This window comes from Anomaloglossus baeobatrachus, chromosome 1 (genome assembly GCF_048569485.1).
Source record: "Anomaloglossus baeobatrachus isolate aAnoBae1 chromosome 1, aAnoBae1.hap1, whole genome shotgun sequence".
Classification (NCBI taxonomy): Eukaryota; Metazoa; Chordata; class Amphibia; order Anura; family Aromobatidae; genus Anomaloglossus; species Anomaloglossus baeobatrachus.
In genome coordinates this window covers 172,524,846-172,547,131 of record NC_134353.1, presented here as the reverse complement: position 1 = coordinate 172,547,131, position 22,286 = coordinate 172,524,846, and the positions used below count along the sequence as shown (strand labels likewise).

At 29.3% G+C, this 22,286-nt stretch overlaps 23 non-coding genes across 23 annotated transcripts; all 23 read right to left on the bottom strand.

The window, feature by feature from the left end:
• Window positions 1-465: 465 nt before the first annotated feature.
• TRNAC-GCA (transfer RNA cysteine (anticodon GCA)) lies at window positions 466-537 on the bottom strand. Its single transcript has one exon. It is a non-coding gene; the product is annotated as a tRNA-Cys (tRNA).
• A 434-nt stretch (window positions 538-971) lies between these two features.
• On the bottom strand, window positions 972-1,043 carry TRNAC-GCA (transfer RNA cysteine (anticodon GCA)). Its single transcript has one exon. It is a non-coding gene; the product is annotated as a tRNA-Cys (tRNA).
• Window positions 1,044-1,478: 435 nt separating this feature from the next.
• Window positions 1,479-1,550, bottom strand: TRNAC-GCA (transfer RNA cysteine (anticodon GCA)). Its single transcript has one exon. It is a non-coding gene; the product is annotated as a tRNA-Cys (tRNA).
• A 940-nt stretch (window positions 1,551-2,490) lies between these two features.
• TRNAC-GCA (transfer RNA cysteine (anticodon GCA)) lies at window positions 2,491-2,562 on the bottom strand. The gene has a single exon. It is a non-coding gene; the product is annotated as a tRNA-Cys (tRNA).
• A 434-nt stretch (window positions 2,563-2,996) lies between these two features.
• On the bottom strand, window positions 2,997-3,068 carry TRNAC-GCA (transfer RNA cysteine (anticodon GCA)). Its single transcript has one exon. It is a non-coding gene; the product is annotated as a tRNA-Cys (tRNA).
• A 435-nt stretch (window positions 3,069-3,503) lies between these two features.
• TRNAC-GCA (transfer RNA cysteine (anticodon GCA)) lies at window positions 3,504-3,575 on the bottom strand. Its single transcript has one exon. It is a non-coding gene; the product is annotated as a tRNA-Cys (tRNA).
• A 940-nt stretch (window positions 3,576-4,515) lies between these two features.
• TRNAY-AUA (transfer RNA tyrosine (anticodon AUA)) lies at window positions 4,516-4,587 on the bottom strand. The gene has a single exon. It is a non-coding gene; the product is annotated as a tRNA-Tyr (tRNA).
• A 434-nt stretch (window positions 4,588-5,021) lies between these two features.
• On the bottom strand, window positions 5,022-5,093 carry TRNAC-GCA (transfer RNA cysteine (anticodon GCA)). Its single transcript has one exon. It is a non-coding gene; the product is annotated as a tRNA-Cys (tRNA).
• A 941-nt stretch (window positions 5,094-6,034) lies between these two features.
• Window positions 6,035-6,106, bottom strand: TRNAC-GCA (transfer RNA cysteine (anticodon GCA)). The gene has a single exon. It is a non-coding gene; the product is annotated as a tRNA-Cys (tRNA).
• Window positions 6,107-6,540: 434 nt separating this feature from the next.
• Window positions 6,541-6,612, bottom strand: TRNAC-GCA (transfer RNA cysteine (anticodon GCA)). Its single transcript has one exon. It is a non-coding gene; the product is annotated as a tRNA-Cys (tRNA).
• Window positions 6,613-7,046: 434 nt separating this feature from the next.
• On the bottom strand, window positions 7,047-7,118 carry TRNAC-GCA (transfer RNA cysteine (anticodon GCA)). Its single transcript has one exon. It is a non-coding gene; the product is annotated as a tRNA-Cys (tRNA).
• Window positions 7,119-7,552: 434 nt separating this feature from the next.
• TRNAC-GCA (transfer RNA cysteine (anticodon GCA)) lies at window positions 7,553-7,624 on the bottom strand. The gene has a single exon. It is a non-coding gene; the product is annotated as a tRNA-Cys (tRNA).
• Window positions 7,625-8,060: 436 nt separating this feature from the next.
• Window positions 8,061-8,132, bottom strand: TRNAC-GCA (transfer RNA cysteine (anticodon GCA)). Its single transcript has one exon. It is a non-coding gene; the product is annotated as a tRNA-Cys (tRNA).
• A 436-nt stretch (window positions 8,133-8,568) lies between these two features.
• On the bottom strand, window positions 8,569-8,640 carry TRNAC-GCA (transfer RNA cysteine (anticodon GCA)). Its single transcript has one exon. It is a non-coding gene; the product is annotated as a tRNA-Cys (tRNA).
• A 5,488-nt stretch (window positions 8,641-14,128) lies between these two features.
• Window positions 14,129-14,200, bottom strand: TRNAC-GCA (transfer RNA cysteine (anticodon GCA)). The gene has a single exon. It is a non-coding gene; the product is annotated as a tRNA-Cys (tRNA).
• A 436-nt stretch (window positions 14,201-14,636) lies between these two features.
• TRNAC-GCA (transfer RNA cysteine (anticodon GCA)) lies at window positions 14,637-14,708 on the bottom strand. Its single transcript has one exon. It is a non-coding gene; the product is annotated as a tRNA-Cys (tRNA).
• Window positions 14,709-15,144: 436 nt separating this feature from the next.
• On the bottom strand, window positions 15,145-15,216 carry TRNAC-GCA (transfer RNA cysteine (anticodon GCA)). The gene has a single exon. It is a non-coding gene; the product is annotated as a tRNA-Cys (tRNA).
• A 941-nt stretch (window positions 15,217-16,157) lies between these two features.
• TRNAC-GCA (transfer RNA cysteine (anticodon GCA)) lies at window positions 16,158-16,229 on the bottom strand. Its single transcript has one exon. It is a non-coding gene; the product is annotated as a tRNA-Cys (tRNA).
• A 1,448-nt stretch (window positions 16,230-17,677) lies between these two features.
• TRNAC-GCA (transfer RNA cysteine (anticodon GCA)) lies at window positions 17,678-17,749 on the bottom strand. The gene has a single exon. It is a non-coding gene; the product is annotated as a tRNA-Cys (tRNA).
• A 434-nt stretch (window positions 17,750-18,183) lies between these two features.
• On the bottom strand, window positions 18,184-18,255 carry TRNAC-GCA (transfer RNA cysteine (anticodon GCA)). Its single transcript has one exon. It is a non-coding gene; the product is annotated as a tRNA-Cys (tRNA).
• Window positions 18,256-19,705: 1,450 nt separating this feature from the next.
• On the bottom strand, window positions 19,706-19,777 carry TRNAC-GCA (transfer RNA cysteine (anticodon GCA)). The gene has a single exon. It is a non-coding gene; the product is annotated as a tRNA-Cys (tRNA).
• A 434-nt stretch (window positions 19,778-20,211) lies between these two features.
• On the bottom strand, window positions 20,212-20,283 carry TRNAC-GCA (transfer RNA cysteine (anticodon GCA)). The gene has a single exon. It is a non-coding gene; the product is annotated as a tRNA-Cys (tRNA).
• A 1,450-nt stretch (window positions 20,284-21,733) lies between these two features.
• TRNAC-GCA (transfer RNA cysteine (anticodon GCA)) lies at window positions 21,734-21,805 on the bottom strand. Its single transcript has one exon. It is a non-coding gene; the product is annotated as a tRNA-Cys (tRNA).
• Between the last annotated feature and the right edge of the window lie 481 nt (window positions 21,806-22,286).

The window sequence follows — 22,286 nt, the reverse complement described above, 5'->3', positions numbered from 1 at the left end:
GTCAAATGCTCTGCCACTGAGCTATACCTCCTACATATTAATAAAAGAAATAATGTTTTTTTGTTTTTGATACATAAAATTTGAAGATTTTTAGAAACTTTTACATTGTGGTGCACTTCCTTTACTCTGATGTGCTTTAGTCTTTCCAAAAAAGACTTTGATGATTGCATAAAGCACACAAAATACTCAAGAATTTTTATAACACAGAATGACTCTTTGTTTTAGAGAGTCCGATGTATTAAATGAAACGATTTACATAATTTTTTTAATCACTATTTAAAAGAAAGAATTTTCCATTTTATTCCTTAATTTTCTTATTTAAACTTCATAGAAAGAAAGCAAGTTTACTTCATAAGTCACGTTTAAATAAAACTTGTGCTAAGTTCAGCCTGATATGGATAAGCTGTCTAAATGATATTATTGAAAGGTGTGAAAAAGGTTACATTTTTATGAAAACCATACTACAGGGGGCACTTGGATTTGAGCCAAGGACCTCTTGATCTGCAGTCAAATGCTCTGCCACTGAGCTATACCCCCTACATATCAATAAAGGAAATAATGTTTTTTTGTTTTTGATACATAAAATTTGAAGATTTTTAGAAACTTTTACATTGTGGTGCACTTCCTTTACTCTGATGTGCTTTAGTCTTTCCAAAAAAGACTTTGATGATTGCATAAAGCACACAAAATACTCAAGAATTTTTATTACACAGAATGACTCTTTGTTTTAGAGAGTCCGATGTATTAAATGAAACGATTTACATAATTTTTTTAATCACTATTTAAAAGAAAGAATTTTCCATTTTATTCTTTAATTTTCTTATTTAAACTTTATAGAAAGAAAGCAAATTTACTTCATAAGTCACGTTTAAACAAAACTTGTGCTAAGTTCAGCCTGATATGGATACGCTGTCTAAATGATATTATTGAAAGGTGTGAAAATTGTTACATTTTTATGAAAACCATACTACAGGGGGCACTCGGATTTGAACCAAGGACCTCTTGATCTGCAGTCAAATGCTCTGCCACTGAGCTATACCCCCTACATATTAATAAAAGAAATAATGTTTTTTTGTTTTTGATACATAAAATTTAAAGATTTTTAGAAACTTTTCCATTGTGGTGCACTTCCTTTACTCTGATGTGCTTTAGTCTTTCAAAAAAAAAGACTTTGATGATTGCATAAATCCCACAAAACACTTAAGAATTTTTATTACACAGAATGACTCTTTGTTTTAGAGAGTCCGATGTATTAAATGAAACGATTTACATAATTTTTTAATCACTATTTAAAAGAAAGAATTTTCCATTTTATTCCTTAGTTTTCTTATTTAAACTTTATAGACAGAAAGCAAATTTACTTCATAAGTCACGTTTAAATAAAACTTGTGCTAAGTTCAGCCTGAAATGGATAAGCTGTCTAAATGATATTATTGAAAGGTGTGAAAAAGGTTACATTTTTATGAAAACCATACTACAGGGGGCACTTGGATTTGAGCCAAGGACCTTTTGATCTGCAGTCAAATGCTCTGCCACTGAGCTATACCCCCTACATATTAATGAAAGAAATAATGTTTTTTTGTTTTTGATACATAAAATTTGAAGATTTTTAGAAACTTTTACATTGTGGTGCACTTCCTTTAGTCTGATGTGCTTTAGTCTTTCCAAAAAAGACTTTGATGATTGCATAAAGCACACAAAATACTCAAGAATTTTTATTACATAGAATGACTCTTTGTTTTTTAGAGTCCGATGTATTAAATGAAACGATTTACATAATTTTTTTAATCACTATTTAAAAGAAAGAATTTTCCATTTTATTCCTTAATTTTCTTATTTAAACTTTATAGAAAGAAAGCAAATTTACTTCATAAGTCACGTTTAAACAAAACTTGTGCTAAGTTCAGCCTGATATGGATAAGCTGTCTAAATGATATTATTGAAAGGTGTGAAAAAGGTTACATTTTTATGAAAACCATACTACAGGGGGCACTCGGATTTGAGCCATGGACCTCTTGATCTGCAGTCAAATGCTCTGCCACTGAGCTATACCCCCTACATATTATCAAAAGAAATAATGTTTTTTTGTTTTTGATACATAAAATTTGAAGATTTTTAGAAACTTTTACATTGTGGTGCACTTCCTTTAGTCTGATGTGCTTTAGTCTTTCCAAAAAAGACTTTGATGATTGCATAAAGCACACAAAATACTCAAGAATTTTTATAACACAGAATGACTCTTTGTTTTAGAGAGTCCGATGTATTAAATGAAACGATTTACATAATTTTTTTAATCACTATTTAAAAGAAAGAATTTTCCATTTTATTCCTTAATTTTCTTATTTAAACTTCATAGAAAGAAAGCAAGTTTACTTCATAAGTCACGTTTAAATAAAACTTGTGCTAAGTTCAGCCTGATATGGATAAGCTGTCTAAATGATATTATTGAAAGGTGTGAAAAAGGTTACATTTTTATGAAAACCATACTACAGGGGGCACTTGGATTTGAGCCAAGGACCTCTTGATCTGCAGTCAAATGCTCTGCCACTGAGCTATACCCCCTACATGTCAATAAAGGAAATAATGTTTTTTTGTTTTTGATACATAAAATTTGAAGATTTTTAGAAACTTTTACATTGTGGTGCACTTCCTTTACTCTGATGTGCTTTAGTCTTTCCAAAAAAGACTTTGATGATTGCATAAAGCACACAAAATACTCAAGAATTTTTATTACACAGAATGACTCTTTGTTTTAGAGAGTCCGATGTATTAAATGAAACGATTTACATAATTTTTTTAATCACTATTTAAAAGAAAGAATTTTCCATTTTATTCTTTAATTTTCTTATTTAAACTTTATAGAAAGAAAGCAAATTTACTTCATAAGTCACGTTTAAACAAAACTTGTGCTAAGTTCAGCCTGATATGGATACGCTGTCTAAATGATATTATTGAAAGGTGTGAAAATTGTTACATTTTTATGAAAACCATACTACAGGGGGCACTCGGATTTGAACCAAGGACCTCTTGATCTGCAGTCAAATGCTCTGCCACTGAGCTATACCCCCTACATATTAATAAAAGAAATAATGTTTTTTTGTTTTTGATACATAAAATTTAAAGATTTTTAGAAACTTTTCCATTGTGGTGCACTTCCTTTACTCTTATGTGCTTTAGTCTTTCCAAAAAAAAGACTTTGATGATTGCATAAATCCCACAAAACACTTAAGAATTTTTATTACACAGAATGACTCTTTGTTTTAGAGAGTCCGATGTATTAAATGAAACGATTTACATAATTTTTTAATCACTATTTAAAAGAAAGAATTTTCCATTTTATTCCTTAGTTTTCTTATTTAAACTTTATAGACAGAAAGCAAATTTACTTCATAAGTCACGTTTAAATAAAACTTGTGCTAAGTTCAGCCTGAAATGGATAAGCTGTCTAAATGATATTATTGAAAGGTGTGAAAAAGGTTACATTTTTATGAAAACCATACTACAGGGGGCACTTGGATTTGAGCCAAGGACCTTTTGATCTGCAGTCAAATGCTCTGCCACTGAGCTATACCCCCTACATATTAATGAAAGAAATAATGTTTTTTTGTTTTTGATACATAAAATTTGAAGATTTTTAGAAACTTTTACATTGTGGTGCACTTCCTTTAGTCTGATGTGCTTTAGTCTTTCCAAAAAAGACTTTGATGATTGCATAAAGCACACAAAATACTCAAGAATTTTTATTACATAGAATGACTCTTTGTTTTTTAGAGTCCGATGTATTAAATGAAACGATTTACATAATTTTTTTAATCACTATTTAAAAGAAAGAATTTTCCATTTTATTCCTTAATTTTCTTATTTAAACTTTATAGAAAGAAAGCAAATTTACTTCATAAGTCACGTTTAAACAAAACTTGTGCTAAGTTCAGCCTGATATGGATAAGCTGTCTAAATGATATTATTGAAAGGTGTGAAAAAGGTTACATTTTTATGAAAACCATACTACAGGGGGCACTCGGATTTGAGCCATGGACCTCTTGATCTGCAGTCAAATGCTCTGCCACTGAGCTATACCCCCTACATATTATCAAAAGAAATAATGTTTTTTTGTTTTTGATACATAAAATTTGAAGATTTTTAGAAACTTTTACATTGTGGTGCACTTCCTTTAGTCTGATGTGCTTTAGTCTTTCCAAAAAAGACTTTGATGATTGCATAAAGCACACAAAATACTCAAGAATTTTTATTACACAGAATGACTCTTTGTTTTAGAGAGTCCGATGTATTAAATGAAACGATTTACATAATTTTTTTAATCACTATTTAAAAGAAAGAATTTTCCATTTTATTCCTTAATTTTCTTATTTAAACTTTATAGAAAGAAAGCAAATTTACTTCATAAGTCACGTTTAAACAAAACTTGTGCTAAGTTCAGCCTGATATGGATAAGCTGTCTAAATGATATTATTGAAAGGTGTGAAAAAGGTTACATTTTTATGAAAACCATACTACAGGGGGCACTTGGATTTGAGCCAAGGACCTCTTGATCTATAGTCAAATGCTCTGCCACTGAGCTATACCCCCTACATATTAATAAAAGAAATAATGTTTTTTTGTTTTTGATACATAAAATTTGAAGATTTTTAGAAACTTTTACATTGTGGTGCACTTCCTTTAGTCTGATGTGCTTTAGTCTTTCCAAAAAAGACTTTGATGATTGCATAAATCACACAAAATAGTCAAGAATTTTTATTACACAGAATGACTCTTTGTTATAGAGAGTCCGATGTATTAAATGAAACGATTTACATAATTTTTTTAATCACTATTTAAAAGAAAGAATTTTCCATTTTATTCCTTAATTTTCTTATTTAAACTTTATAGAAAGAAAGCAAATTTACTTCATAAGTCACGTTTAAATAAAACTTGTGCTAAGTTCAGCCTGATATGGATAAGCTGTCTAAATGATATTATTGAAAGGTGTGAAAAAGGTTACATTTTTATGAAAACCATACTACAGGGGGCACTCGGATTTGAACCAAGGACCTCTTGATCTGCAGTCAAATGCTCTGCCACTGAGCTATAACCCCTACATATTAATAAAATAAATAATGTTTTTTTGTTTTTGATACATAAAATTTAAAGATTTTTAGAAACTTACATTGTGGTGCACTTCCTTTACTCTGATGTGCTTTAGTCTTTCCAAAAAAAAGACTTTGATGATTGCATAAATCCCACAAAACACTCAAGAATTTTTATTACACAGAATGACTCTTTGTTTTAGAGAGTCCGATGTATTAAATGAAACGATTTACATAATTTTTTTAATCACTATTTAAAAGAAAGAATTTTCCATTTTATTCCTTAATTTTCTTATTTAAACTTTATAGAAAGAAAGCAAATTTACTTCATAAGTCACGTTTAAATAAAACTTGTGCTAAGTTCAGCCTGAAATGGATAAGCTGTTCAAATGATATTATTGAAAGGTGTGAAAAAGGTTACATTTTTATGAAAACCATACTACAGGGGGCACTCGGATTTGAACCAAGGACCTCTTGATCTGCAGTCAAATGCTCTGCCACTGAGCTTTACCCCCTACATATTAATAAAATAAATAATGTTTTTTTGTTTTTGATACATAAAATTTAAAGATTTTTAGAAACTTTTACATTGTGGTGCACTTCCTTTACTCTGATGTGCTTTAGTCTTTCCAAAAAAAGACTTTGATGATTGCATAAATCACACAAAATACTCAAGAATTTTTATTACACAGAATGACTCTTTGTTTTAGAGAGTCCGATGTATTAAATGAAACGATTTACATAATTTTTTTAATCACTATTTAAAAGAAAGAATTTTCTATTTTATTCCTTAATTTTCTTATTTAAACTTTATAGAAAGAAAGCAAATTTACTTCATAAGTCACATTTAAACAAAACTTGTGCTAAGTTCAGCCTGATATGGATAAGCTGTCTAAATGATATTATTGAAAGGTGTGAAAAAGGTTACATTTTTATGAAAACCATACTACAGGGGGCACTTGGATTTGAGCCAAGGACCTCTTGATCTGCAGTCAAATGCTCTGCCACTGAGCTATACCCCCTACATATCAATAAAGGAAATAATGTTTTTTTGTTTTTGATACATAAAATTTGAAGATTTTTAGAAACTTTTACATTGTGGTGCACTTCCTTTACTCTGATGTGCTTTAGTCTTTCCAAAAAAGACTTTGATGATTGCATAAAGCACACAAAATACTCAAGAATTTTTATTACACAGAATGACTCTTTGTTTTAGAGAGTCCGATGTATTAAATGAAACGATTTACATAATTTTTTTAATCACTATTTAAAAGAAAGAATTTTCCATTTTATTCTTTAATTTTCTTATTTAAACTTTATAGAAAGAAAGCAAATTTACTTCATAAGTCACGTTTAAACAAAACTTGTGCTAAGTTCAGCCTGATATGGATACGCTGTCTAAATGATATTATTGAAAGGTGTGAAAATTGTTACATTTTTATGAAAACCATACTACAGGGGGCACTTGGATTTGAGCCAAGGACCTTTTGATCTGCAGTCAAATGCTCTGCCACTGAGCTATACCCCCTACATATTAATAAAAGAAATAATGTTTTTTTGTTTTTGATACATAAAATTTGAAGATTTTTAGAAACTTTTACATTGTGGTGCACTTCCTTTAGTCTGATGTGCTTTAGTCTTTCCAAAAAAGACTTTGATGATTGCATAAAGCACACAAAATACTCAAGAATTTTTATTACATAGAATGACTCTTTGTTTTTTAGAGTCCGATGTATTAAATGAAACGATTTACATAATTTGTTTAATCACTATTTAAAAGAAAGAATTTTCCATTTTATTCCTTAATTTTCTTATTTAAACTTTATAGAAAGAAAGCAAATTTACTTCATAAGTCACTTTTAAACAAAACTTGTGCTAAGTTCAGCCTGATATGGATAAGCTGTCTAAATGATATTATTGAAAGGTGTGAAAAATGTTACATTTTTATGAAAACCATACTACAGGGGGCACTCGGATTTGAGCCAAGGACCTCTTGATCTGCAGTCAAATGCTCTGCCACTGAGCTATACCCCCTACATATTAATAAAAGAAATAATGTTTTTTTGTTTTTGATACATAAAATTTAAAGATTTTTAGAAACTTTTACATTGTGGTGCACTTCCTTTACTCTGATGTGCTTTAGTCTTTCCAAAAAAGACTTTGATGATTGCATAAAGCACACAAAATACTCAAGAATTTTTATTACACAGAATGACTCTTTGTTTCAGTGAGTCTGATGTATTAAATGAAACGATTTACATAATTTTTTTAATCACTATTTAAAAGAAAGAATTTTCCATTTTATTCCTTAATTTTCTTATTTAAACTTTATAGACAGAAAGCAAATTTACTTCATAAGTCACGTTTAAATAAAACTTGTGCTAAGTTCAGCCTGATATGGATAAGCTGTCTAAATGATATTATTGAAAGGTGTGAAAATTGTTACATTTTTATGAAAACCATACTACAGGGGGCACTCGGATTTGAACCAAGGACCTCTTGATCTGCAGTCAAATGCTCTGCCACTGAGCTATACCCCCTACATATTAATAAAAGAAATAATGTTTTTTTGTTTTTGATAAATAAAGTTTGAAGATTTTTAGAAACTTTTACATTGTGGTGCACTTCCTTTACTCTGATGTGCTTTAGTCTTTCAAAAAAAAAGACTTTGATGATTGCATAAATCCCACAAAACACTCAAGAATTTTTATTACACAGAATGACTCTTTGTTTTAGAGAGTCCGAGGTATTAAATGAAATGATTTACATAATTTTTTTAATCACTATTTAAAAGAAAGAATTTTCCATTTTATTCCTTAATTTTCTTATTTAAACTTTATAGACAGAAAGCAAATTTACTTCATAAGTCACGTTTAAATAAAACTTGTGCTAAGTTCAGCCTGAAATGGATAAGCTGTCTAAATGATATTATTGAAAGGTGTGAAAATTGTTACATTTTTATGAAAACCATACTACAGGGGGCACTCGGATTTGAACCAAGGACCTCTTGATCTGCAGTCAAATGCTCTGCCACTGAGCTATACCCCCTACATGTTAATTAAATAAATAATGTTTTTTTGTTTTTGATACATATAATTTAAAGATTTTTAGAAACTTTTACATTGTGGTGCACTTCCTTTACTGTGATGTGCTTTAGTCTTTCCAAAAAAAAGACTTTGATGATTGCATAAATCACACAAAATACTCAAGAATTTTTATTACACAGAATGACTCTTTGTTTTAGAGAGTCCGATGTATTAAATGAAACGATTTACATAATTTTTTTAATCACTTTTTAAAAGAAAGAATTTTCCATTTTATTCCTTAATTTTCTTATTTAAACTTTATAGAAAGAAAGCAAATTTACTTCATAAGTCACGTTTAAACAAAACTTGTGCTAAGTTCAGCCTGATATGGATAAGCTGTCTAAATGATATTATTGAAAGGTGTGAAAAAGGTTACATTTTTATGAAAACCATACTACAGGGGGCACTCGGATTTGAACCAAGGACCTCTTGATCTGCAGTCAAATGCTCTGCCACTGAGCTATACCCCCTACATATTAATAAAAGAAATAATGTTTTTTTGTTTTTGATACATAAAATTTAAAGATTTTTAGAAACTTACATTGTGGTGCACTTCCTTTACTCTGATGTGCTTTAGTCTTTCCAAAAAAAAGACTTTGATGATTGCATAAATCCCACAAAACACTCAAGAATTTTTATTACACAGAATGACTCTTTGTTTTAGAGAGTCCGATGTATTAAATGAAACGATTTACATAATTTTTTTAATCACTATTTAAAAGAAAGAGTTTTCCATTTTATTCCTTAATTTTCTTATTTAACTTTATAGAAAGAAAGCAAATTTACTTCATAAGTCACGTTTAAACAAAACTTGTGCTAAGTTCAGCCTGATATGGATAAGCTGTCTAAATGATATTGAAAGGTGTGAAAAAGGTTACATTTTTATGAAAACCATACTAGAGGGGGCACTTGGATTTGAGCCAAGACCCTCTTGAACTGCAGTCAAATGCTCTGCCACTGAGCTATACCCCCTACATATTATTAAAAGAAATAATGTTTTTTTGTTTTTGATACATAAAATTTGAAGATTTTTAGAAACTTTTACATTGTGGTGCACTTCCTTTAGTCTGATGTGCTTTAGTCTTTCCAAAAAAGACTTTGATGATTGCATAAAGCACACAAAATACACAAGAATTTTTATTACACAGAATGACTCTTTGTTTTAGAGAGTCCGATGTATTAAATGAAACGATTTACATAATTTTTTTAATCACTATTTAAAAGAAAGAATTTTCCATTTTATTCCTTAATTTTCTTATTTAAACTTTATAGAAAGAAAGCAAATTTACTTCATAAGTCACGTTTAAACAAAACTTGTGCTAAGTTCAGCCTGATATGGATAAGCTGTCTAAATGATATTATTGAAAGGTGTGAAAAAGGTTACATTTTTATGAAAACCATACTACAGGGGGCACTCGGATTTGAGCCAAAGACCTCTTGATCTGCAGTCAAATGCTCTGCCACTGAGCTATACCCCCTACATATTAATAAAAGAAATAATGTTTTTTTGTTTTTGATACATAAAATTTAAAGATTTTTAGAAACTTTTACATTGTGGTGCACTTCCTTTACTCTGATGTGCTTTAGTCTTTCCAAAAAAAAGACTTTGATGATTGCATAAATAACACAAAATACTCAAGAATTTTTATTACGCAATGACTCTTTGTTTTAGAGAGTCCGATGTATTAAATGAAACGATTTACATAATTTTTTTAATCACTATTTAAAAGAAAGAATTTTCCATTTTATTCCTTAATTTTCTTATTTAAACTTTATAGAAAGAAAGCAAATTTACTTCATAAGTCACGTTTAAATAAAACTTGTGCTAAGTTCAGCCTGATATGGATAAGCTGTCTAAATGATATTATTGAAAGGTGTGAAAAAGGTTACATTTTTATGAAAACCATACTACAGGGGGCACTTGGATTTGAGCCAAGACCCTCTTGAACTGCAGTCAAATGCTCTGCCACTGAGCTATACCCCCTACATATTATTAAAAGAAATAATGTTTTTTTGTTTTTGATACATAAAATTTGAAGATTTTTAGAAACTTTTACATTGTGGTGCACTTCCTTTAGTCTGATGTGCTTTAGTCTTTCCAAAAAAGACTTTGATGATTGCATAAAGCACACAAAATACACAAGAATTTTTATTACACAGAATGACTCTTTGTTTTAGAGAGTCCGATGTATTAAATGAAACGATTTACATAATTTTTTTAATCACTATTTAAAAGAAAGAATTTTCCATTTTATTCCTTAATTTTCTTATTTAAACTTTATAGAAAGAAAGCAAATTTACTTCATAAGTCACGTTTAAACAAAACTTGTGCTAAGTTCAGCCTGATATGGATAAGCTGTCTAAATGATATTATTGAAAGGTGTGAAAAAGGTTACATTTTTATGAAAACCATACTACAGGGGGCACTCGGATTTGAGCCAAAGACCTCTTGATCTGCAGTCAAATGCTCTGCCACTGAGCTATACCCCCTACATATTAATAAAAGAAATAATGTTTTTTTGTTTTTGATACATAAAATTTAAAGATTTTTAGAAACTTTTACATTGTGGTGCACTTCCTTTACTCTGATGTGCTTTAGTCTTTCCAAAAAAAAGACTTTGATGATTGCATAAATAACACAAAATACTCAAGAATTTTTATTACGCAATGACTCTTTGTTTTAGAGAGTCCGATGTATTAAATGAAACGATTTACATAATTTTTTTAATCACTATTTAAAAGAAAGAATTTTCCATTTTATTCCTTAATTTTCTTATTTAAACTTTATAGAAAGAAAGCAAATTTACTTCATAAGTCACGTTTAAATAAAACTTGTGCTAAGTTCAGCCTGATATGGATAAGCTGTCTAAATGATATTATTGAAAGGTGTGAAAAAGGTTACTTTTTTATGAAAACCATACTACAGGGGGCACTTGGATTTGAGCCAAGGACCTCGTGATCTGCAGTCAAATGCTCTGCCACTGAGCTATACCCCCTACATATTAATAAAAGAAATAATGTTTTTTTGTTTTTGATAAATAAAATTTGAATATTTTTAGAAACTTTTACATTGTGGTGCACTTCCTTTACTCTGATGTGCTTTAGTCTTTCCAAAAAAAAAGACTTTGATGATTGCATAAATCACACAAAATACTCAAGAATTTTTATTACACAGAATGACTCTTTGTTTTAGAGAGTCTGAAGTATTAAATGAAACGATTTACATAATTTTTTTAATCACTATTTAAAAGAAAGAATTTTCCATTTTATTCCTTAATTTTCTTATTTAAACTTTATAGAAAGAAAGCAAATTTACTTCATAAGTCACGTTTAAATAAAACTTGTGCTAAGTTCAGCCTGATATGGATAAGCTGTCTAAATGATATTATTGAAAGGTGTGAAAAAGGTTACATTTTTATGAAAACCATACTACCGGGGGCACTTGGATTTGAAAAAAGGACCTCTTGATCTGCAGTCAAATGCTCTGCCACTGAGCTATACCCCCTACATATTAATAAAAGAAATAATGTTTTTTTGTTTTTGATACATAAAATTTGAAGACTTTTAGAAACTTTTACATTGTGGTGCACTTCCTTTACTCTGATGTGCTTTAGTCTTTCCAAAAAAGACTTTGATGATTGCATAAAGCACACAAAATACTCAAGAATTTTTATTACACAGAATGACTCTTTGTTTTAGAGAGTCCGATGTATTAAATGAAACGATTTACATAATTTTTTTAATCACTATTTAAAAGAAAGAATTTTCCATTTTATTCCTTAATTTTCTTATTTAAACTTTATAGAAAGAAAGCAAATTTACTTCATAAGTCACGTTTAAACAAAACTTGTGCTAAGTTCAGCCTGATATGGATAAGCTGTCTAAATGATATTGAAAGGTGTGAAAAAGGTTACATTTTTATGAAAACCATACTAGAGGGGGCACTTGGATTTGAGCCAAGAACCTCTTGAACTGCAGTCAAATGCTCTGCCACTGAGCTATACCCCCTACATATTATTAAAAGAAATAATGTTTTTTTGTTTTTGATACATAAAATTTGAAGATTTTTAGAAACTTTTACATTGTGGTGCACTTCCTTTAGTCTGATGTGCTTTAGTCTTTCCAAAAAAGACTTTGATGATTGCATAAAGCACACAAAATACACAAGAATTTTTATTACACAGAAAGACTCTTTGTTTTAGAGAGTCCGATGTATTAAATGAAACGATTTACATAATTTTTTTAATCACTATTTAAAAGAAAGAATTTTCCATTTTATTCCTTAATTTTCTTATTTAAACTTTATAGAAAGAAAGCAAATTTACTTCATAAGTCACGTTTAAACAAAACTTGTGCTAAGTTCAGCCTGATATGGATAAGCTGTCTAAATGATATTGAAAGGTGTGAAAAAGGTTACATTTTTATGAAAACCATACTAGAGGGGGCACTTGGATTTGAGCCAAGAACATCTTGAACTGCAGTCAAATGCTCTGCCACTGAGCTATACCCCCTACATATAATTAAAAGAAATAATGTTTTTTTGTTTTTGATACATAAAATTTGAAGATTTTTAGAAACTTTTACATTGTGGTGCACTTCCTTTAGTCTGATGTGCTTTAGTCTTTCCAAAAAAGACTTTGATGATTGCATAAAGCACACAAAATACACAAGAATTTTTATTACACAGAATGACTCTTTGTTTTAGAGAGTCCGATGTATTAAATGAAACGATTTACATAATTTTTTTAATCACTATTTAAAAGAAAGAATTTTCCATTTTATTCCTTAATTTTCTTATTTAAACTTTATAGAAAGAAAGCAAATTTACTTCATAAGTCACGTTTAAACAAAACTTGTGCTAAGTTCAGCCTGATATGGATAAGCTGTCTAAATGATATTATTGAAAGGTGTGAAAAAGGTTACATTTTTATGAAAACCATACTACAGGGGGCACTCGGATTTGAGCCAAAGACCTCTTGATCTGCAGTCAAATGCTCTGCCACTGAGCTATACCCCCTACATATTAATAAAAGAAATAATGTTTTTTTGTTTTTGATACATAAAATTTAAAGATTTTTAGAAACTTTTACATTGTGGTGCACTTCCTTTACTCTGATGTGCTTTAGTCTTTCCAAAAAAAAGACTTTGATGATTGCATAAATAACACAAAATACTCAAGAATTTTTATTACGCAATGACTCTTTGTTTTAGAGAGTCCGATGTATTAAATGAAACGATTTACATAATTTTTAATCACTATTTAAAAGAAAGAATTTTCCATTTTATTCCTTAATTTTCTTATTTAAACTTTATAGAAAGAAAGCAAATTTACTTCATAAGTCACGTTTAAATAAAACTTGTGCTAAGTTCAGCCTGATATGGATAAACTGTCTAAATGATATTATTGAAAGGTGTGAAAAAGGTTACATTTTTATGAAAACCATACTACAGGGGGCACTTGGATTTGAGCCAAGGACCTCGTGATCTGCAGTCAAATGCTCTGCCACTGAGCTATACGCCCTACATATTAATAAAAGAAATAATGTTTTTTTGTTTTTGATAAATAAAATTTGAATATTTTTAGAAACTTTTACATTGTGGTGCACTTCCTTTACTCTGATGTGCTTTAGTCTTTCCAAAAAAAAAGACTTTGATGATTGCATAAATCACACAAAATACTCAAGAATTTTTATTACACAGAATGACTCTTTGTTTTAGAGAGTCTGAAGTATTAAATGAAACGATTTACATAATTTTTTTAATCACTATTTAAAAGAAAGAATTTTCCATTTTATTCCTTAATTTTCTTATTTAAACTTTATAGAAAGAAAGCAAATTTACTTCATAAGTCACGTTTAAATAAAACTTGTGCTAAGTTCAGCCTGATATGGATAAGCTGTCTAAATGATATTATTGAAAGGTGTGAAAAAGGTTACATTTTTATGAAAACCATACTACAGGGGGCACTTGGATTTGAACCAAGGAGCTCTTGATCTGCAGTCAAATGCTCTGCCACTGAGCTATACCCCCTACATATTAATAAAAGAAATAATGTTTTTTTGTTTTTGATACATAAAATTTGAAGATTTTTAGAAACTTTTACATTGTGGTGCACTTCCTTTACTCTGATGTGCTTTAGTCTTTCCAAAAAAAAGACTTTGATGATTGCATAAATCCCACAAAACACTCAAGAAATTTTATTACACAGAATGACTCTTTGTTTTAGAGAGTCCGATGTATTAAATGAAATGATTTACATAATTTTTTTAATCACTATTTAAAAGAAAGAATTTTCCATTTTATTCCTTAATTTTCTTATTTAAACTTTATAGACAGAAAGCAAATTTACTTCATAAGTCACGTTTAAATAAAACTTGTGCTAAGTTCAGCCTGAAATGGATAAGCTGTCTAAATGATATTATTGAAAGGTGTGAAAATTGTTACATTTTTATGAAAACCATACTACAGGGGGCACTCGGATTTGAACCAAGGACCTCTTGATCTGCAGTCAAATGCTCTGCCACTGAGCTATACCCCCTACATATTAATAAAAGAAATAATGTTTTTTTGTTTTTGATACATAAAATTTAAAGATTTTTAGAAACTTTTACATTGTGGTGCACTTCCTTTACTCTGATGTGCTTTAGTCTTTCCAAAAAAAAGACTTTGATGATTGCATAAATCACACAAAATACTCAAGAATTTTTATTACACAGAATGACTCTTTGTTTTAGAGAGTCCGATGTATTAAATGAAACGATTTACATAATTTTTTTAATCACTATTTAAAAGAAAGAATTTTCCATTTTATTCCTTAATTTTCTTATTTAAACTTTATAGAAAGAAAGCAAATTTACTTCATAAGTCACGTTTAAACAAAACTTGTGCTAAGTTCAGCCTGATATGGATAAGCTGTCTAAATGATATTATTGAAAGGTGTGAAAAAGGTTACATTTTTATGAAAACCATACTACAGGGGGCACTTGGATTTGAGCCAAGGACCTCTTGATCTGCAGTCAAATGCTCTGCCACTGAGCTATACCCCCTACTTATTAATAAAAGAAATAATGTTTTTTTGTTTTTGATACATAAAATTTGAAGATTTTTAGAATCTTTTACATTGTGGTGCACTTCCTTTAGTCTGATGTGCTTTAGTCTTTCCAAAAAAGACTTTGATGATTGCATAAATCACACAAAATACTCAAGAATTTTTATTACACAGAATGACTCTTTGTTATAGAGAGTCCGATGTATTAAATGAAACGATTTACATAATTTTTTTAATCACTATTTAAAAGAAAGAATTTTCCATTTTATTCCTTAATTTTCTTATTTAAACTTTATAGAAAGAAAGCAAATTTACTTCATAAGTCACGTTTAAATAAAACTTGTGCTAAGTTCAGCCTGATATGGATAAGCTGTCTAAATGATATTATTGAAAGGTGTGAAAAAGGTTACATTTTTATGAAAACCATACTACAAAGGGCACTTGGATTTGAGCCAAGGACCTCTTGATCTGCAGTCAAATGCTCTGCCACTGAGCTATACCCCCTACATATTAATAAAAGAAATAATGTTTTTTTGTTTTTGATAAATAAAATTTGAAGATTTTTAGAAACTTTTACATTGTGGTGCATTCCTTTACTCTGATGTGCTTTAGTCTTTCCAAAAAAAAGACTTTGATGATTGCATAAATCCCACAAAACACTCAAGAATTTTTATTACACAGAATGACTCTTTGTTTTAGAGAGTCCAATGTATTAAATGAAATGATTTACATAATTTTTTTAATCACTATTTAAAAGAAAGAATTTTCCATTTTATTCCTTAATTTTCTTATTTAAACTTTATAGACAGAAAGCAAATTTACTTCATAAGTCACGTTTAAATAAAACTTGTGCTAAGTTCAGCCTGAAATGGATAAGCTGTCTAAATGATATTATTGAAAGGTGTGAAAATTGTTACATTTTTATGAAAACCATTCTACAGGGGGCACTCGGATTTGAACCAAGGACCTCTTGATCTGCAGTCAAATGCTCTGCCACTGAGCTATACCCCCTACATATTAATAAAATAAATAATGTTTTTTTGTTTTTGATACATAAAATTTGAAGATTTTTAGAAACTTTTACATTGTGGTGCACTTCCTTTAGTCTGATGTGCTTTAGTCTTTCCAAAAAAGACTTTGATGATTGCATAAAGCACACAAAATACACAAGAATTTTTATTACACAGAATGACTCTTTGTTTTAGAGAGTCCGATGTATTAAATGAAACGATTTACATAATTTTTTTAATCACTATTTAAAAGAAAGAATTTTCCATTTTATTCCTTAATTTTCTTATTTAAACTTTATAGAAAGAAAGCAAATTTACTTCATAAGTCACGTTTAAACAAAACTTGTGCTAAGTTCAGCCTTATATGGATAAGCTGTCTAAATGATATTATTGAAAGGTGTGAAAAAGGTTACATTTTTATGAAAACCATACTACAGGGGGCACTTGGATTTGAGCCAAGGACCTCGTGATCTGCAGTCAAATGCTCTGCCACTGAGCTATGCCCCCTACTTATTAATAAAAGAAATAATGTTTTTTTGTTTTTGATACATAAAATTTGAAGATTTTTAGAAATTTTTACATTGTGGTGCACTTCCTTTAGTCTGATGTGCTTTAGTCTTTCCAAAAAAGACTTTGATGATTGCATAAATCACACAAAATACTCAAGAATTTTTATTACACAGAATGACTCTTTGTTATTGAGAGTCCGATGTATTAAATGAAACGATTTACATAATTTTTTTAATCACTATTTAAAAGAAAGAATTTTCCATTTTATTCCTTAATTTTCTTATTTAAACTTTATAGAAAGAAAGCAAATTTACTTCATAAGTCACGTTTAAATAAAACTTGTGCTAAGTTCAGCCTGATATGGATAAGCTGTCTAAATGATATTATTGAAAGGTGTGAAAATTGTTACATTTTTATGAAAACCATACTACAGGGGGCACTCGGATTTGAACCAAGGACCTCTTGATCTGCAGTCAAATGCTCTGCCACTGAGGTATACCCCCTACATATTAATAAAAGAAATAATGTTTTTTTGTTTTTGATACATAAAATTTAAAGATTTTTAGAAACTTTTACATTGTGGTGCACTTCCTTTACTCTGATGTGCTTTAGTCTTTCCAAAAAAAAGACTTTGATGATTGCATAAATCCCACAAAACACTCAAGAATTTTTATTACACAGAATGACTCTTTGTTTTAGAGAGTCCGATGTATTAAATGAAACGATTAACATAATTTTTTTAATCACTATTTAAAAGAAAGAATTTTCCATTTTATTCCTTAATTTTCTTATTTAAACTTTATAGAAAGAAAGCAAATTTACTTCATAAGTCACGTTTAAATAAAACTTGTGCTAAGTTCAGCCTGAAATGGATAAGCTGTTCAAATGATATTATTGAAAGGTGTGAAAATTGTTACATTTTTATGAAAACCATACTACAGGGGGCACTCGGATTTGAACCAAGGACCTCTTGATCTGCAGTCAAATGCTCTGCCACTGAGCTATACCCCCTACATATTAATAAAAGAAATAATGTTTTTTTGTTTTTGATACATAAAATTTAAAGATTTTTAGAAACTTACATTGTGGTGCACTTCCTTTACTCTGATGTGCTTTAGTCTTTCCAAAAAAAAGACTTTGATGATTGCATAAATCCCACAAAACACTCAAGAATTTTTATTACACAGAATGACTCTTTGTTTTAGAGAGTCCGATGTATTAAATGAAATGATTTACATAATTTTTTTAATCACTATTTAAAAGAAAGAATTTTCCATTTTATTCCTTAATTTTCTTATATAAACTTTATAGACAGAAAGCAAATTTACTTCATAAGTCACGTTTAAATAAAACTTGTGCTAAGTTCAGCCTGAAATGGATAAGCTGTCTAAATGATATTATTGAAAGGTGTGAAAATTGTTACATTTTTATGAAAACCATTCTACAGGGGGCACTCGGATTTGAACCAAGGACCTCTTGATCTGCAGTCAAATGCTCTGCCACTGAGCTATACCCCCTACATATTAATAAAATAAATAATGTTTTTTTGTTTTTGATACATAAAATTTAAAGATTTTTAGAAACTTTTACATTGTGGTGCACTTCCTTTACTCTGATGTGCTTTAGTCTTTCCAAAAAAAAGACTTTGATGATTGCATAAATCACACAAAATACTCAAGAATTTTTATTACACAGAATGACTCTTTGTTTTAGAGAGTCCGATGTATTAAATGAAACGATTTACATAATTTTTTTAATCACTATTTAAAAGAAAGAATTTTCCATTTTATTCCTTAATTTTCTTATTTAAACTTTATAGAAAGAAAGCAAATTTACTTCATAAGTCACGTTTAAACAAAACTTGTGCTAAGTTCAGCCTTATATGGATAAGCTGTCTAAATGATATTATTGAAAGGTGTGAAAAAGGTTACATTTTTATGAAAACCATACTACAGGGGGCACTTGGATTTGAGCCAAGGACCTCGTGATCTGCAGTCAAATGCTCTGCCACTGAGCTATGCCCCCTACTTATTAATAAAAGAAATAATGTTTTTTTGTTTTTGATACATAAAATTTGAAGATTTTTAGAAATTTTTACATTGTGGTGCACTTCCTTTAGTCTGATGTGCTTTAGTCTTTCCAAAAAAGACTTTGATGATTGCATAAATCACACAAAATACTCAAGAATTTTTATTACACAGAATGACTCTTTGTTATTGAGAGTCCGATGTATTAAATGAAACGATTTACATAATTTTTTTAATCACTATTTAAAAGAAAGAATTTTCCATTTTATTCCTTAATTTTCTTATTTAAACTTTATAGAAAGAAAGCAAATTTACTTCATAAGTCACGTTTAAATAAAACTTGTGCTAAGTTCAGCCTGATATGGATAAGCTGTCTAAATGATATTATTGAAAGGTGTGAAAATTGTTACATTTTTATGAAAACCATACTACAGGGGGCACTCGGATTTGAACCAAGGACCTCTTGATCTGCAGTCAAATGCTCTGCCACTGAGGTATACCCCCTACATATTAATAAAAGAAATAATGTTTTTTTGTTTTTGATACATAAAATTTAAAGATTTTTAGAAACTTTTACATTGTGGTGCACTTCCTTTACTCTGATGTGCTTTAGTCTTTCCAAAAAAAAGACTTTGATGATTGCATAAATCCCACAAAACACTCAAGAATTTTTATTACACAGAATGACTCTTTGTTTTAGAGAGTCCGATGTATTAAATGAAACGATTAACATAATTTTTTTAATCACTATTTAAAAGAAAGAATTTTCCATTTTATTCCTTAATTTTCTTATTTAAACTTTATAGAAAGAAAGCAAATTTACTTCATAAGTCACGTTTAAATAAAACTTGTGCTAAGTTCAGCCTGAAATGGATAAGCTGTTCAAATGATATTATTGAAAGGTGTGAAAATTGTTACATTTTTATGAAAACCATACTACAGGGGGCACTCAGATTTGAACCAAGGACCTCTTGATCTGCAGTCAAATGCTCTGCCACTGAGCTATACCCCCTACATATTAATAAAAGAAATAATGTTTTTTTGTTTTTGATACATAAAATTTAAAGATTTTTAGAAACTTACATTGTGGTGCACTTCCTTTACTCTGATGTGCTTTAGTCTTTCCAAAAAAAAGACTTTGATGATTGCATAAATCCCACAAAACACTCAAGAATTTTTATTACACAGAATGACTCTTTGTTTTAGAGAGTCCGATGTATTAAATGAAATGATTTACATAATTTTTTTAATCACTATTTAAAAGAAAGAATTTTCCATTTTATTCCTTAATTTTCTTATATAAACTTTATAGACAGAAAGCAAATTTACTTCATAAGTCACGTTTAAATAAAACTTGTGCTAAGTTCAGCCTGAAATGGATAAGCTGTCTAAATGATATTATTGAAAGGTGTGAAAATTGTTACATTTTTATGAAAACCATTCTACAGGGGGCACTCGGATTTGAACCAAGGACCTCTTGATCTGCAGTCAAATGCTCTGCCACTGAGCTATACCCCCTACATATTAATAAAATAAATAATGTTTTTTTGTTTTTGATACATAAAATTTAAAGATTTTTAGAAACTTTTACATTGTGGTGCACTTCCTTTACTCTGATGTGCTTTAGTCTTTCCAAAAAAAAGACTTTGATGATTGCATAAATCACACAAAATACTCAAGAATTTTTATTACACAGAATGACTCTTTGTTTTAGAGAGTCCGATGTATTAAATGAAACGATTTACATAATTTTTTTAATCACTATTTAAAAGAAAGAATTTTCCATTTTATTCCTTAATTTTCTTATTTAAACTTTATAGAAAGAAAGCAAATTTACTTCATAAGTCACGTTTAAACAAAACTTGTGCTAAGTTCAGCCTTATATGGATAAGCTGTCTAAATGATATTATTGAAAGGTGTGAAAAAGGTTACATTTTTATGAAAACCATACTACAGGGGGCACTTGGATTTGAGCCAAGGACCTCGTGATCTGCAGTCAAATGCTCTGCCACTGAGCTATGCCCCCTACTTATTAATGAAAGAAATAATGTTTTTTTGTTTTTGATACATAAAATTTGAAGATTTTTAGAAATTTTTACATTGTGGTGCACTTCCTTTAGTCTGATGTGCTTTAGTCTTTCCAAAAAAGACTTTGATGATTGCATAAATCACACAAAATACTCAAGAATTTTTATTACACAGAATGACTCTTTGTTATTGAGAGTCCGATGTATTAAATGAAACGATTTACATAATTTTTTTAATCACTATTTAAAAGAAAGAATTTTCCATTTTATTCCTTAATTTTCTTATTTAAACTTTATAGAAAGAAAGCAAATTTACTTCATAAGTCACGTTTAAATAAAACTTGTGCTAAGTTCAGCCTGATATGGATAAGCTGTCTAAATGATATTATTGAAAGGTGTGAAAATTGTTACATTTTTATGAAAACCATACTACAGGGGGCACTCGGATTTGAACCAAGGACCTCTTGATCTGCAGTCAAATGCTCTGCCACTGAGGTATACCCCCTACATATTAATAAAAGAAATAATGTTTTTTTGTTTTTGATACATAAAATTTAAAGATTTTTAGAAACTTTTACATTGTGGTGCACTTCCTTTACTCTGATGTGCTTTAGTCTTTCCAAAAAAAAGACTTTGATGATTGCATAAATCCCACAAAACACTCAAGAATTTTTATTACACAGAATGACTCTTTGTTTTAGAGAGTCCGATGTATTAAATGAAACGATTAACATAATTTTTTTAATCACTATTTAAAAGAAAGAATTTTCCATTTTATTCCTTAATTTTCTTATTTAAACTTTATAGAAAGAAAGCAAATTTACTTCATAAGTCACGTTTAAATAAAACTTGTGCTAAGTTCAGCCTGAAATGGATAAGCTGTTCAAATGATATTATTGAAAGGTGTGAAAATTGTTACATTTTTATGAAAACCATACTACAGGGGGCACTCGGATTTGAACCAAGGACCTCTTGATCTGCAGTCAAATGCTCTGCCACTGAGCTATACCCCCTACATATTAATAAAAGAAATAATGTTTTTTTGTTTTTGATAAATAAAATTTGAAGATTTTTAGAAACTTTTACATTGTGGTGCACTTCCTTTACTCTGATGTGCTTTAGTCTTTCCAAAAAAAAGACTTTGATGATTGCATAAATCCCACAAAACACTCAAGAATTTTTATTACACAGAATGACTCTTTGTTTTAGAGAGTCCGATGTATTAAATGAAACGATTAACATAATTTTTTTAATCACTATTTAAAAGAAAGAATTTTCCATTTTATTCCTTAATTTTCTTATTTAAACTTTATAGAAAGAAAGCAAATTTACTTCATAAGTCACGTTTAAATAAAACTTGTGCTAAGTTCAGCCTGAAATGGATAAGCTGTTCAAATGATATTATTGAAAGGTGTGAAAATTGTTACATTTTTATGAAAACCATACTACAGGGGGCACTCGGATTTGAACCAAGGACCTCTAGATCTGCAGTCA